Raw genomic sequence first — 13470 nt, 5'->3', positions numbered from 1 at the left:
AAATATTGTTATCATAGTGGCATGAAGTGAAGAAGAAGACAGACTATGATTCATCGCTGCCCTACATATAATTTAAGCTTGTACAGCTCTGCAAAGTGTACCTAAAATGCTTCCAAAACAGAACTCTTTTTCATTCTACTTTGTCCAGGTAACACAGTAGAATAAAGCGGTGGGGAATGTGTTTCTGGACACAAATCCATGATGCACAAAAGTAAATGTTTTCTCTAAACAAACACACAAAAGCATGTCAGCAACAATCTTTCATTTCCTCAGTAAGTTTTAAGGTGTTCTTGTGCCAGAAAAGCAAAGTAGCAAAATAACAAAAGGGCCAGAACACCTGACTGGTGGAGAGCAGCACCCAGTTCCTATCTTACATATCCAGATGTTAAATGGTGTGTTACATCCATCACAAAGGAAGCTAGACTCAGTTCCAAAATGTATGCAAGTAGCACATTATACCTGGTGCGTGTTTAACATTGGTATGCATTTCCTACCATCCCAGAGAAAGGCTGGCTAAGATTTCTCTGCCTAGAATGAGTTCAAATACAGGGGTGAGAACCAGGGTGCCACTTTAGCAAAGCTGGCTCTGGTTACACTTCTTTGATCTTAGCACTGTCTTCAGTTTTATCAACTGAAATAAAAAAACACACTATCATTTCTTAGTGTTTGGCTATATCCAGTTCTTTCATTCTGCAAGAATTGTTAGAGCACCATACTGAACACGTTCCCACTTGCCTCTTGGTCCTTCATTTCCGTATCAAGAGACTCACAGTAAAGAGTTGGGATATGTCTGGTACAGGTATAACAGTAATTACAACTTAATATTTTTTTAATTGTTTAAATCCCAAATAATTTAGGTTCTCTTTAAGGGTTACTTACTTGTTGATCGTTACCCTACAGCTGATTGAAATCTCAGAGGGATCTTCATGCCATTCCAATTTTAAATCATCTCTTACTGCTTCACTGAAGTCCTGGAATCTGGCAAAACCTCTAGTAATGAATACGCTTTCACATTCCAGATCTCCTTTAGCCAGGAAATTGCACAGAGACAGCTAAAAGACTCGGCGCTTTAGTGAGCAGTCAGCAAGTTAGGGTGAATATTAGGGAAGCCACAAGTGACTTGTTTGATTCTGGAAACCTCTTGTATCTCTGGAAGTCATAAAATACGGATGGGTAATGGCTTAACAATGAGGTCAGTCTTTGATTCATTAGCTAACGGCTGAATCTAAGCACATATATCCCAGTTTTGAGGCTTGCTGCTAATTCAAGCTTAAAAAGATGGGGGAGTTTTACCCTGCACTGTAAGCTTCTGTGAAGATAGAGCCTGATTTTGACTGAGATGTTGTAGGTTTTCTAAATGATCTGAAGAGTTTTATTTCTTGGAAAAATATGACTAGCTACTGGTAATCTTAGGTAAAAACCATATTCAAATATCATAACTGGGGGGGATGAGCTTCTAGCACAATGGTTCAGTCACTGGAGCTGTGTGAATTCACACCAGGATCTGACCATCTGCATTTTAATCCTACAGTGTGCAAGAAACTGTAGAGATGAGCGCCATAACAGAAAAGCTTGCTTTGAGATATTAAAAACAGTACTGATGTGCTCCAAAAGTAGGCATGAAACCAGTCAGAATTTCCTCTTTTAACTTCTCAACTACAGCCAGAGCTATATTTCCCTGCATCAGAACTTCCCTCTGCCTGCAGTCCAAAAAGTCTATCCCTTCCTCTACTCTCCCCCAGCTGTTTCTTGAAACATCTAGTCCTACGTCTTCCCATTTCTCTTCCATTCATCACCCTAGTTTTACTTAATCATTCTTCTAATTTTCAAAGGTGCCTTCCCTTTCTGATCCTACGTAGCCAACCTAAGGCAAGGATAGGCATCCAGTCTAGATGCTCCCTCAGTGATCAGCTTTCCGTCCTGACTGGAAACCATGGCAGCAAATCTGCTTTGTAAAATACAGGCAGCATTTTACAGCAGCAATACAAAGTAAGAAGGAGGCACCCAGGGAGAGTGAGAGGGGCACCACTGAGAGGAGCAGAGGGAAAGAGGGAGGTCGTAAATACTGCTTATTCACTTGGTCCTTTGGAGCATGAAGGAACTTGCTGACAAAGCAGGAAGAATGGAAAGTAGCATGGTGAAGGCAGACAAACACCCCGAGCACATGAATGTGTCTCCAGACTGGTCCAATACTTGCAGAAATCACAGAATGAGCTGTGGTTGCTGACTCTTGCGCAGCTGACAGTACAAGCAAGTGGTCCTGGCCTGCGATATCGTGTGGCAGAGCCTTCTCAGACCCCTTTGGGTGACTGTCCTGGCCTGAGGTATGAAGAGGTTCTCTCACTGGCCAGGAAGGATTACTCTAATCTTCCCTCCTCAATACAAAGATTTCAGAAGAAAATAACACAATGTTGTCCAAAATGTAAATTTGTTGTCTGAAACAGTATTTCCAGCAGACAAGTCTGTGACTGGTTTTCCTTCAGGATACAGCTTGCAGAGTTGCAATGATTTTATAATACACATTCAGCATCACTTTTCTATCCTATAATTTTCTATTGATTTTATTCTGTCTATTTTACTACAGACATGAGATGAGATAAATCCTTTCCTGTGAGCTTGTGGAAGAATACAATAGAGATGGATTTACACATAACTTGAGCTCAACAACTCTTGCTGAACCAGTAAGAAATCCATAATAACAGTTCTGAAAGTGAAATTAATCCAAATTATCCTGAACTATGTTATTTGTTTTAAATGTCCTTTTACCAATAAGTGGGGAGAAGTAAAAAAGAAAGCTATAACATCAAGACAACAAGGGAAATGATTCTGGAAGTGTGGTAAAACAGACTGCAGTAAACTTACGTTTCATTAGGGACTGACCAAGTTTAATGGACTATCTTCTAAAGGAAATAATAATAAAAATAATTTTAAAATCAATTACCTTTTCCTCTCTATTGATTTTTTTAAAGCATACCTCTGGAGAGCTTCCACTTCCAGTATCAGGGTTTAAAAAAAACCAAACAACCAACTAGGGAATGCAAGAGACATTCTGAATGAGACATCAAACAAGGACTACTAATCTGGAGATACTTTGTTACTCAAAATCTAACAAAAGCAGCTCGCAGAAACACAGAAAGTCTTGGCTTCACTGGAAGACACTGTAAACCAAAGAGGGTGAGCCCCAAAGAGATTGTAACGGTGTAACAGTATAAGAAAATTAGATGCTAGGGCTGGTTTTGCTGAGCTTATTCAAACTGAATGATTCTGAGGACCCAATCCTGTTCTGATTGAGGCCAGCAGAAGATTTGCCACACATTTCAGAGAGAACAAAACCAGCCCTTCAGTCATAGCACCTCTGCCAGATTTTGTTTCACGCCCTGCCAAAATGTCATAGCTTGAATCACTTCAGTAGCTCAAGCCATTTAAAACTGGACTGAACAAAACCCTGGAGAATACACTGCAGAGAGAAATCTTCCCCTGTTCTTTCCTTACCTCTGCTATTCTGCCTCACTGGGTTACATGAATAGCAACCAAAAACTGCAGAGCACTGACAGACAGGCAGTCTCTGGGCATTTCAGATGCTTTACAGGCAAGCTGTGAAAATATGAAACCATCATCCTACATTTCTATCTATTTGCATTGCATGCAAGATAGGCTAAGTAGATCATAACACAAAGATTACAGAGTAGCTGACTTTAAATGTTTTGGGAAAACTACACTGAATTTGAGATATTTCATGGCAGCTTTGCACACCGTTGCAGTTAAATTCTACTAAAATGCAAAGTCATTGTCTTCAGCAATACTATCTGTAGTGATCCAGAGAACACGAAGTATCATAAACCCAATAAAATAATTCAAATTTGTGAGCAACATTAACTCTTCAAAAAGCTGGAGAGAGAGAACACCCATTCTGCTAAGTAAAAAGCTGTTTTGAAAGTTAATCCAATAGAGGGAGCTATAAAAGCTCATGGACAATTTGGCTGCAGACAGTGACGCTGGTAATTTAATTATACTGGTTGGTCACACTAAAACCAAAGTTACACTGGAGATACAGATCACTTCAGGCCTGCCAAGAGAGCTGGCCCTGCAGAATTCCTTTGATATGATGTACATCTCAGTGCTCTCCAAATTGCTGATGAGTCATGGATTGTTCTGCAGGACACAGGAAATCTTAATAAATTCATTTTATTGTATAATCCTTTCCAATTGCTTCCTAGTGCGTACCTGCAGGAACTGCAGAATAATAACATACAACACCCTGAGCTTTTTCACTGGTTGCTTTAGTACGCTACATGGACCTTCCACAACTGCTGGGATAAAACTGAGGTTTTGGGAACACGTCATTCTCTAACTTTACATTCCTGTCAAGCTGCCTCTGGAATCAGAGGAATATCAAGCTGCACTGGTCGTGAAAGAATAACTTCATCTAGGCTCTTCAGTTTAAACGAAGTGCACCACTTTAACAGGCAATAATGTCTCTGATGAGGTTTCTGATCTGAGTCTCACTACCTTGTCTGCGTTTATTAATTAACAGGTTTAGGGCTGGCTGTTTCCTTTTTGCTACATTTTCCAGGATACACAGAGATTCTTATCAAATAAGTTTTTCAAGAAACTCATCCTATAAGCAATATCGCAGATGGGTACAATGAGCTAAGAGCTCAATCAGTAGCCTCAGGACACGCAGCAAAACTTCTGCAATTATGCTTCTTGAATTCAGGTGTTCCTGTCTCCCAGTTCCATTCTCAGACTAGACCAGTCCTTTAAACTGCTTCTTAATGTTTCCAATTACAACAGACATAAACCTAGTGGAACAGACCTGACTCAATGCAGGCATACAGAGAACTAATCTTCAGCAGGCAGGGGCACTACAGGGAAGAAAGATTTAATATTGCTGTTTGTATCAGATGGGCAGCCTCTGTCCAAAGGCTTTGTCTTAGCAGAAAGCAGCCTTGCAGAAAAACATGATACTGGAACTTATTCTCTGTTAACAGTGGCCTTTATCCCACTGAGACAGGAAGGTGTAAATGGCTCTATAGAGAAAAAGGGCCTAGAAGCATAAGGTAAATAATTTTCAAAGAGCAGTGCAGAAAGTGAGCCAACTGGTGATGTCTGTGGACTGTGTTTGAAACAGTGTGGGAAAGCTCCTTGCTCAGGGGAACTGGGGTTAGAAACATTTAAGTTACATGACGGACAATGCTCTGTTGTGAAAACTATGTATGGAGGATTTCTTAATTTTTGCGCGTATGCTTAGATTTCTGGAAAGAACACATTTAATAAAACCATATTCAAGAGGACCGTGCTGAAGTAATTGTTTTTCCCCTTTAATTTTTATGTGGCTCCAAAACAATGAGGCTCTCAGTTCTTTACACTTCACAGGGGAGAATGTACAAAGAGCTGCTTAATCTGTTTCAGTTCAGCTCTTTAATTCTCATGGGTATCCAGTTGCAAGGTGTCTGTATCAGTCTCTGAATTCTCAGCCGATCCCCGAAGCAAAGTGCATCCAACTGTAAGCTCTTGTTTTAACATGCTGTTTCAGGACCGACCAGATTTCAGCATGAGCAAGTGAGGGCTGCTATGCCTAAATCCATTTGACATTGGCAGAGAAGCAGTATCACAAAATCCAGAAGCATTCATTCTGATGACAATATGCTGAGTAAGTGCTTTCATAACGTGAAGCTAATCTTAATGCTGATGTCTGTGATCTAGGAGGAACTATACAACCAAAGCAGGCATGTCACCAAGGAAGATCTGAATGCTTCCTGATTGGTTTTCCAAATAATTATTTAATTTGCTTCTAACAGAAACTAGCTTCCAAGTGAAGTATTATATGGCTTTCTTCATTGCAAACTGCAATTAAATAATCAGATGGCAAGATATAAATCATACCATAGGATCAGCTAAGAAAGAATGGCGAAACCAGACAATATTATAGATTCAAATTATTTTTTCCCATTATTGCCAGGCAGTCTCAAATGCAAAGAGGAAAAAATGAACATATATATAGTTAAGGTAATAAATTAACACCTGTACACTAAATTAATTTGTAAAATTTGTTAAATTAAAATGATAAATTTGGCTCAGTCACTTAGCAACAGCTGCATCAGTTTAAGATGTTTCCATTCTGCAGCTGTTAGCTGTCACCTTGGGCTGGAGCCCCCACCGCTCCAGCAAAGCCAGCAGAAGGAAACATGTGTCTGCATTTTGCCCTCTCCTCTCCAAAATCCATTGTCTTAACTGAGATCATAGAATCATAGAATAGTTTGGGTTGGAAGGGACATTAAAGATCATCTAGTTCCAACTCCCCTGCTAGGGGAAGGGACACCTCCCACTAGATCAGGCTGCCCAGGGCGCCGCCCGACCTGGCCTTGAACACCCCAAGAGATGGGGCAGCCACAGCTTCCCTGGGCAACCTGTGCCAGTGCCTCACCACTCTCATAGTGAAGAAATTCTTCCTTATGTCTAATCTAAATCTGCACCTCTCCAGTTTATAGCCATTGACCCTCATCCTATCACTACAAGCCTTTTAAACAGTTCCTCTCCAGCTTTCCTGTAGGCCCTTCAGGTACTGGAAGGTCACTATAAGTTCTCCTCAGAGCCTTCTCTTCTCCAGGCTGAAACAACCCCAACTCTCTCAGCCTGTGCACCTTTATCATCTGTTTACAAGTTTGGTTTTGTTGTCAAGTAGAAGCCTCAGCACACATTCTTTCTGACAAGTCTAATGTGAAGGAGTAAACCACACCAGACAGGCAGAACCAGCAGTCACATCTTAAACTGCTGTAGCAATACTCACCAGAGTGTATCCATCAATGCCTGAAGTTAAGATGAAAGTAGAATTGTGAATAAGCATGAAAGTGCCTGAGGAAATAAGGACAGGAAAATTTCTACTAGATTTTTGTCACAGTGCAACAATCAATTTAGAAATTACTAGACCTGAAAGATGGAGCCTAAGGGTCAGAGCGCACTCCAGGAGAAAGAGAACTCTAGTCTTGGCCTAAGCTCTCTTGACTACTTAATCACAAAGCTGCTACACCCGGTTCTTTATTTATTTCCTGCTGTAAGTGGTGGTGTTTGCTGTGATGCGTGCTTAGTTCAGCACTATCCCCTGTGAGGCAGGTGTGCTTGGAGCACAGCTGCCAGAACACAATCCTCAGCCGATGCAGACAAAGAAATGCCTGTGTTGAGGATCCTGCAGAGGGTTAAAAGAAATACAGGAGCTGAACTGCTTGCCAAGACAGCATCCAGCCCAACGTGCAGAAGGAAAATTCCGAGTGCAAGAAACTTTGCCAGTCAGAAAGAAGTCACTTGGCTGGTAATTTTGGAGTTCCATGCTTATGAACCTACACAGCTAAACTCCAAATCATGTAAGTTACAGTCACAAAATGAGAATCTCTGTGGGCTGGTGCTCACGTTTTCTTGTTCAAGTGAATCAGAGAAATAGCTGTCTAGCAGCTGCAGCATCTCCACCTTCAGTGAACGCCCTTCAGTGGAGAATAATGGTGTGTCTAGAGGAACGGGGAAAGACATTCTGCCAGCTTCACCTGCTGTTCATCAGGCTGGCACGTCTAGGTATCAGTACACAAATCAGATAAGTAAAGCCAAGATGGGCAGAGAGATTTCCCTTTTAGGACCATTCTACAAACCACTTTCCAAACAAGCTATTAAATCTTGGTCTATTTCATTTAATACTAGAAAACTACCTTTTGAAAACTTGCAGACACCATGTAGAGAGGGGAATTTGCACTTGCCTAGCATGCAACGTCAAGTACTTAGTTCATCCAGTCACAGACAATTTAGCATATCTAAATCACAGAGGCCTCAAAAACATGCACAACCTACACACACACAGTGATGCCATCCCAGCATCTGCTAGTCATCAGCCCAGATGGAGCTTGGTAAACCCAGGATATGGTTCACCCCCTTTGCTGTTTATCTGAATGTTTTCCATGAGTGCTTTCTTTCACAACTTGTTAGTTTGATGTAGATAACATGGCACAAACCAGCCAGTTTAATGGGCTCATGGGACACAATCATGAAAAATCCCAACTAAGTAGGGAACTTTGAACTCGCCTGTTCATGTCACCATTCTCACCATAATCCTGACTTTCACCTGTTTGACACAGTTCTCTTTGTGGCAGCACACCAACTACTTCAGTGAAGTCCTGAGAGATCATATTTTTTCTTGTAAAAAATCAGTTATTTTATAAAATAAATATGTACCCTTGTTCTCATACGATTGATTTTGGTTAGCTCCTTTTACTTTTTACCTGGTCTGCACTTGCCTCTAAATTCTCCAGCTTTATTGTAAAGCCTCCACTTCCATCAAGCCCAGATTAGTGGCTCTGAGAGGCTTACTGGCTAAGCTGCAGTTTGGTGGTTGCTCTGCAGGATGGCCAACAAAGAACTAGCACGCTTGAGACCTCTGCTCTGCAGAGATTTGAGTTTTCTTTAAAGTAATTTGCTTTTTCTCTTGCAATGCCATCTCAAAGAAAGTGTTACATAGCAGTGAAATCACCACGTCAGTGTTATTTACACTTTCATCGCAAGAGAATGGTTTTGCTAGCTATGCCCCTTACTTTTGTTTGCTCTGTTGTCACTGTCTGTGGTGGTGGGAGATACCATTAGGAACATCTACACTAGCACTTCTCCCTTATATAACAAAGTAATCATTTAAGGTGTGATCACTGGCACTTACTGCAGATCAAAAGAAGGCAGCTGATGAAACCACAGTTTGTCTGAGGCATGAGATGAATTTTCTTGTTATTTCAATTAGAATGGAAAGTTTTATCCTGCAGTTCATCCACATGTCTGCAGACAGAGCCAAATTCTCCAGTCAGTCACAAGTTTGCCATGTGCATTAGACCCGAGTCCTCCCAGATGTAACTCCGCAGAATTTCACACAATCAGACCATGACAAATTTAGCCCACTGTTTTTTTTTTTTTTAACTAAATCTTTTGTCCAGGCTTCTAGGATATGGTAGACACCCAAGTGGACATAACAACCTCCCTGTATGATCCATACCAAACAAGTTTAAAGAAGGGGGAGACAGCTGCCAAAAAATGTACTGACTTTGAAGATCTGCATCTGGAGACCTGAAAACTGCTGCAGCAGAGTGAAGGCTGGTGTCCACAGGGAGCGAGCTCCTCAGACAAGCTTCCTGACCTGAGAAAGCTCTTTTCTCCCAGCTCAGTCAGAAGGGACAGTAGGATGAAGCACAAGAGAGCCTGGCTGTCCTTGACCACCTGCGTGCCTGAGGAGATGAGCGATGGTCACTCAGGCATTTTCAGGGAAGATGATTCTAGCTGTTTCAAGCCAAGCAGCTTATCTAATACAATAAGAAAGGCACAGAAACTTTCATGGCCACTACTGCACACCCAGATCACTCTGAACTCTGTGCAAAGGAGAAGAATGGATGTCTTCAAAGCCACAAGTATTTGCAATGAAACAAAATTACAATCTCTTTTGTCTGTTAAACAGCATTTAGCCTGGCACATCCAGCTGAGGAGATCAGACATGCACCAGTGAGGCTTAAGGATTTTTAAAGGTTTTATATTACAAATTATTACTAACCATCTTTATCACCTCGAAATTTGGAGTCCTAAGGTGGTAACACAGGATAGTAAAAATTGTACAGAGAGAAAACGTCTCCTGTTCTGGAAAGCAGGGGTTCTAAACAGGCAATCCAAGGGCTATGCACTGCTATTTGCATTCCCAAAACAAAGTTTGCATATCTCAGGGTTTTTTTCAAATTTAGTCCAACTCAGTAGCAACTGAAAAATCTGGGCTTCTGACAGCTATTCTGTGTTGTGACTGCAAAGCCTTACAATACTTGCCTAAGGCTGCCAGGCTTTAACTCTATTCGAACAATACACAACATTAATTAAACACACATAAAGAATGCTAAAAGAACTCTAATGAAATTAGCAAATCTAAGCATTCAAAAGCCAGGAAATGCCAAAGTGAATGTCAGCTGCGGCACCTTAATTAATGTCCTTTGCATCCATACCTTATGATGGATTTTAATTATCCAAGTTGGTGCTCTTTTTCCTCAGATCCCTGCATCCTCATTTGGTTCACAAAAAGAACATCGCTCTCCAAAGGGAGATTGATGTTATTTGTTTTTATGCACCAAATGTAGGTAGTCTGAGTCTTAAGTGAACGAAATCTCTTTTTGAAATACAGATCTTACCATGATGACTGTACAAAACCATCATTTAGATATCTCAGGGATGTTTCAGTAATCCACTCTTTAAAGCAATAGCAGCTCAATTCCTTTTTTCCTTTATTTCAGGCGTGTTCCAATGCATTATTCACTGTAAGCTGGTCAAAAATATTAGAAAACATTAATTTATTTTAGAATTAATCTATTCTATATTTTTCTATTATTTTCATCATATTAGCACCTTGGCATTTCTTTCTTATTTTTGTAACACCATAGGAGGGGGAGAAGTAATCTTTCCAGTCCTATAGGGAACAGCTCCTGCTCAGTCTCACTTTCTCACTTCCCATACATCCTGTCATTTGTTTTGTTTGTCTGATATATTTGTCACCCCACACACCAGACTGTTTAGGTAAATCTGTCTCTACTCCCTGACAGCCAATCCAACACCTTCATAAGGCCAGTTCTAGTTTCCTGTTCATGTCCCCTGTCCCCCACCACCTCCTCATCCAGTCTCTGTCATTCTCCTACCCACTGTTTTATTTTAGTGTTGAAGTTCAGCATGTCTCAACAGAACACGGGAAGTGAGATTCTTTTTCAAAGGCTTCTGACTTGGCCAAATTTAGGTCAGTTTTCACAGGCACAAGAGGCACAGTCCTCACACATAGTCCATCCTGTTTTAATGCTGAAAAGCAACCTATCTTCTCTTTTCATACTGGGAAACAATTGAACAGCTCTGGCTAGAATTTCAGAAGGAAGTAGGGATGAGTCAACCCAAGATAGATGAAAAATATAGGGGTTAATTAAAACTAAATAGGTAGCTTCAAACAGAGGCTCCATTTCAACTGGTTAATGGAAAATAATATTTTTTATTGCAAATAATGCTTTTTCATGGTCTCTTTATGAGCTGTGATTACCCTGGTAAGGTATCAGTCGCATTTCTGAAGAAACTTGGAAAGTAATGGTCTACTGACTCTTGACATCAGTTCATTGGTATCATCTCAGATTGTCAACACCAAGAGAGGGAATTAGGTTTTCACGTGCACTTGCTGAATACCTCACCCAAGGGGATCCATGCAGCTAATTATTATGTTTCAAATACATTTAAATATTATTTGAATGCACTGCATCCTTTAGCATACAAAAGCTAACTTTTTTTTCTTTTTTTCTCCACGCTATCTTTTCATCAGAACCATCAGGATTCATTTTCCATGCAGTTTTACCAAGTCTAGTTCCTTGTTTCATTTTAAGTATGTGTCTTGGAATCTTTAGTACATATGACCTTATTGTTGGTAGTTTACCAGTTTGAGATTGTGGACTGGACTGAAGCAAACATTTTCAAAAACACTGAGGCAGAATCCTACACAACCAAGATCTCCTTTAAGTCCTAGCTCTGTCTCTTTAGGGTGTATTTGCTTCTGAAAGAACACATACATTTATGTCCCTCTACTGACCTTCAGTTTCAGTTTTGCTCTAACATGTGAGTCAGATTTCGGTATCCTAGCTGGGCCTGATTTCACTTTTTCCAGGTTGGGCTGAAGATTCTGACAGAACAGAGACATTGCATTTCTGAGGCCCTCTGTATGATTCTCAGCTTAATTAAAATCCAATCTTCCCATTTCAATGCATTGTTTAGACAAATTATGCAGGGTCAGTTTTGCTCCGGCACTAGTGAACCTTGATACAATTGCTAACTTGACTATGGCTTTTCTTTTAAGATTGCTTCCCAGGTTTCTTGGAGGTTGTTACATTTTAGCAGGGAAAGGTATTACTGACAGTAAATGAGCCCGCATACATTTAAGCCCTGATTCTAGGAACATAACTGATAACGTGACTGGAAAGGAAGATTTGAATGACGAATTTGTGTTCTCTGCTAATAAAAGCATGGGAAACAAAGCTTAAAATAAATGCGTTTGGTATTTTGCTTCAGAATCTTCTCCTATTTTGCATTTTATGATTACATCTTTCCATTCGTTCCTGTGTCAACACTGTCTTTTACATTAAACAGGTTGTGTCTCTGTTGAGCATTAACTTGCTCCATGTATTCCGAGACAGCAACCAGAGACATTTTAAGATTTCATTTGCCTTCCTCTGGGCAATCTTAGTGCTGGGTCATAGTACAATAGCAGCTGGCAACTGCATCCTGATGTTTTACATCTACTGTTTCTGCACATCTCCTCTTTCCATTTTTTTCTTTAGTCTCTTGTACATAACTTTGTGATTCACACTATCAGATGTCACCTCATTACTATCACTCCAGTCCTCAAGGTTCTGCAGTGCTTCCTATAAGATGTTCCAACCCTCATTTGTTTTGACATTGCCTTCCAATTATATGTCATCAATAAATTTAATTAGCGGATTCTTTCTTGCCTGAAATTTAGCCCTGAAAATATTGTTAATTTTTGTTTTCATATGTTTTGTTTGTGTTGCTCTCAGTCTCCATTATAAACACTTGACAAGCTTATAACCACATAGATGTAAATAAAAAAGGTGTTTACCTAAGCAGCCCAGTTGTTATTGCTCTTGTCACTTTTTCCATCAAAGATTTTCTATCAACTTTAGAACTGTCGTTGTTCAGAGTTACTTGGCCACTGGGCAGACTGGGAAATTGTGATGGCATTTTAGTCTGATCTCTCAATGACATTCCAACTAAAATGAAATAACCTCGTTTGTTAAGATCAGAAATATTACCCACTGAGAAGAAAGGCATTGGCTCATGTTTCTCAGAACTATTTTTCCCAAGATTTCTGAAACCTCATTTCAGTCACACGCTGAATTGTCTTCTGAAATCCTGAAGGCTAGAAATCAAAGAAGGTGGAAGGAAACGGGTGTTTATACAAAAGCTTAAACTGTAGGAAATTAGTGGATCTACAGAAAATTAGCAATGGTCTGTAGTTATGTGCTGGCTTAATCTAACCCCAAGCCAATCTTTGTTTAGAAGTGACACAGAAGTTCAGGCTTCAGAGACTTTAACATGGCATCTTTCAAAAGGCTAAAACTGATACAAAGGTAGAAACAGAATAATTGAGAAGTGGCAGGCTTGACACAGAAGTAATTTCAAAGATCTAGTACCTCAATGTTGTCCTTCGAGTTATCTCTTATTATCTGTCTTGAAGGATGATGACTAACATCTTACTGAGGAAAGAAAGTTTCTTGATAAAAGGTGCTCTGATCTCACCCTCTCAAAAGCTTTCAAAGCTCCAGCTGATTCCGCTTGGGCCCAGCATGTCCACAGCAAATACCAAAGCCATTGCTCACTTTCAGGCCAAAAACAGCCAAGCAGCAGCAGCTCAAGGTGAAGAACAACCAACAA

General features: G+C 40.3%; 1 protein-coding gene across 1 annotated transcript in view; it reads right to left on the bottom strand.

Moving 5' to 3' along the window:
- PAK1 (p21 (RAC1) activated kinase 1) overlaps positions 1-12722 on the bottom strand; it is an 86541-nt gene extending 73819 nt beyond the window's left edge. The window contains exons 1-3 of the mRNA XM_069883251.1: positions 12656-12722; positions 10188-10318; positions 8693-8805 (exon numbers count right to left, since the gene is read on the bottom strand). The gene's annotated coding sequence lies outside the window, so the exon portion shown is untranslated. The remainder of the gene's footprint in view (positions 1-8692; positions 8806-10187; positions 10319-12655) is intronic.
- Positions 12723-13470: the final 748 nt, after the last annotated feature.

The sequence above is a fragment of the Phaenicophaeus curvirostris genome, chromosome 1, assembly GCF_032191515.1.
Source record: "Phaenicophaeus curvirostris isolate KB17595 chromosome 1, BPBGC_Pcur_1.0, whole genome shotgun sequence".
NCBI classification, from domain to species: Eukaryota; Metazoa; Chordata; class Aves; order Cuculiformes; family Cuculidae; genus Phaenicophaeus; species Phaenicophaeus curvirostris.
This window is presented reverse-complemented; position numbering and strand designations above follow the sequence as displayed.